We start from the raw sequence: 3,457 nt of genomic DNA, 5'->3' as shown, positions 1-3,457 counted from the left end.
GAAATGGATAACAGCACCAACAAGTATTTTTTTACATATGGGTAATAGTGCAATATTCATATAAATCAATAGTATATATTAGTTTGAAGATGCACATATATTTAAATATATATATATAATTGTGGAGAGTAGACAGTAACAACTGGTTCTTCATAGGTCTGTACTGTTAGGCTTATAGATAGACCATTTGACAGGCAGACAATAAGTAAATAAATAAATGAAATAAATAGCTAAATGAAATATCATCACTTAAATGAAAACTGGTAGAAAAACAGACACAAAATAAGGTGTGAATTGAATTTGAAATAGCACTTAAATAAGTGCTAAATTTCAGGTCTTCATATAGTCCCCTGATTTGAACTTTCATGAAAAAAAAAAAAAATGTTTTCTTCACTCTAAAATCATATAACCTGCAATTACAAATCACCTTCCACGGAATATATTTTTTTTTCAGATACTTTACATACAAGCTTAAGAATTTTCTGTAAATATTCAAAAGGTTTGAAATATCCTTTTTCAGTCTTCAGCATACAAATATATATATATATATATATATTCACAAAATGTAAGGAAAACACTTCGAATTTTGACTAATGGCCATAATGGCTGATTTTGGTATTCAGAGAGAGAGAGTTGTAAAGAATGAAGGTATTTTATGGTTTAGCAGTAAAAGAGAATACACCAAAATGTTTCCCAACATTGTATCTGTGAAGCAAGATCAAGCAGAAAATAAGTAATAAAAGACAGTGATAAAGATTTAAATAATATAGTATGAAGCAGATTGCAAATATCTTTGTGACGATATTGTTGTTATGACTGTGAGTTGGTAAGCATCAAGGTTCGAATTTCCCTAAGTTTCACTGTGGTCAGAAATGTTTCTTCATTTAGATCTGAAATACAGCTTCTTGTGTCTAAAACTCAAGCAACTAAATTTGCAGTGAAGTTCAAGGAATTCAAAGAGCAGGACTGATGTTTCTGAAATCCCCAGTTACAAACCCAACTGCTTTCAGGGTTCTGCCACTTAAAAAACAATGAAGACTGTGAATGTTTTTGTGCTCTGAGAGGGTAGACATCACCCTCACAATATTGACATCACGCTCCCATTGGCTGGGTGTACTCTTTGTCTCTAATAACATAAATTTAGATGGGTTACTTTAAACCGAGCCTGAAACTGGAAGACTTCATCCTGAAGTGGGTTAGGATTAAGAAATGGAGGCATCTTCTTGACTCATTCCAGCTGGAAATACATCTGCTACAATTAGTATTTGTAAGTTTGCAGGGCACTGCAAAGCAGCAGTCTTTCCTCTTTTCCATCCTCTGTATTTCAACCACTAGCAAGTCCATGGTGGGAATGATCAAACCAAATGAAAATCAGCTCCATTGGAATCCCATTTGTAAATAAGAGTTCATCTTCATTTTGTTTTAGTAAGGCAAGAATTTTCATACTGCTATTACAGTATGAAACAAAACACAGAGAATTGAGATTAAATACAAGTGAATGTAGAATACATGAAATTAATGAAATTAAATGAAATTAAATATTTTATTTGTAATTAATTATGGTGATGTTTAGTTTTGATTTATAGTACTTCAATAATGTTAGAGGAACTAAGTTAGAAACAGGCACAGCTAGGCAACTATATTTTATTTGAACTTGCAGTTCAAAGTTTGAAGATGGGTTGAGGAAGAAGATGCATGATTTGAACAAATTTTGGTGTATTTGTCTTGTGGTTTAACCCGGCTGGCAGCTAAACACCACACAGCCGTTCGCTCACCCTCCCCCCTCCCTCTCTGGGATGGGGGAGAAAAACGGGAAAGTGAAGCCTGTGAGTTGAGATAAAGACAGTTTATTAAGACAGGAATATAATAATAACAATAATAATAATAGTGACAATGATAATAGTATCAATAATAATAATGTGTAAGAAACAAGTGATGCACAATGCAATTGCTCACCACCCGCTGACCAATGCCCAGCCTATCCCCGAGCAGCCGGCCCCCCACCCTGGCCAGCCACCCCTATATATTGTTTAGCATGACGTCAGATGGTATGGAATACCCCTTTGGCCAGTTTGGGTCAGCTGTCCTGGGTCTGTCCCCTCCCAGCTCCTGCTGCACCCCCAGCCTGCTCGCTGGCAGGACAGAGCAAGAAGCCGAAAAAGCTTGGCCTGGTGTAAACACTGCTCTGCAACAATTAAAACATCAGCATGTTATCAGCACTCTTCTCATCCTAATCCAAAACATAGCACCCTACCAGCTACTATGAGGAAAAATTAACTTTGTCCTAACTGGAACCAGGACAATTTGCCACAATATTTCTACTCCTTAGTTTCTATATTGTTTCAGTGGAAATATATTTATTTATTGTAACATGGAATTTAAAACTTTTAGTTTTCTTAGCATGTGTTGTACTTTTTTTTCTTTTTTAATTTGGTAAGTCTTTTTTTTTCACTGAGTAATGTGAACTATCATAAATTGTGTTGGACTATTGTTCACTGTTTATATGTCAAATCTCTCTGTTATTTTATATGCAGTGTATATTGATTTCCCAGCTGATACATTTTCTTTGTGATCTGAAGATACTACTTCATTAAGATCCTTGATGAAAGGTCTGAACACTATTCCAGCTCTTAAAGTACAGGTAACTCGTGTTTTGTGCAGCACTGTCATTTTTTTGTTTGTTTGTTTGTTTGTTTGTTTGTTTTTGACTAAAGTGTCTGATTCTGTAACTGTACCAGAGGTAAGGATTATTGGTTCTGTCCTTGTACCTTAAGTGAAAGCTCTTCTATGACTTCAGAGTAACATGGATCTCAAAGAGATATGTTCCTAGAATGATTCCTACCTACTTTTTGTAGAGAGACCCCAGAAATTCTCTGAAAGAATATAAAATCCTAGTGGTAGGTCCTTAACTCCATTGAAATGCTCAGTCTTAGTACACAGGTCTGCCAAGCAAACAGTTTATGTGACTACAAAGTATTCTCAGGGAGATTAAACAAAATGTCATTTTATGACAAAGATTCTGTTTATTTTGACCACTATTAGTTTCACATTAATAATGTTTACTCTTCTCATTCAGTGTAAGGATTTCACTGCATTATCACAGAGTCAGCTTAAGTAGACTGGAGAGAGACAAGAAACAATCTAGCAAGAGTATGTGTGTAAAATAATAATGAACTTTTTTAACGCACATGCACACACAGACACAAACATAACAACATAGTCTTAGCTTGAGAACATGGTCAATACAGAGCAGATTGGCTGCTTTTTCTAAAGCTACTTACTTTGACACCTGAAAGAGGAATTTTGCAAGCAATGCAAAAAATGTTATCACCAGACAAGTGGATGTGTAATACACTTTTTATGAAATACAGATAGAAATAGACAGATGAAGTTCCTGACTCAATGTGATACACAAGACACACATTCCTACAGGAATACAATTGACATTTTCAGTCTT

This window comes from Anser brachyrhynchus (assembly GCF_964034855.1).
Source record: "Anser brachyrhynchus genome assembly, chromosome: Z".
Taxonomy (NCBI): Eukaryota; Metazoa; Chordata; class Aves; order Anseriformes; family Anatidae; genus Anser; species Anser brachyrhynchus.
This window is presented reverse-complemented; position numbering follows the sequence as displayed.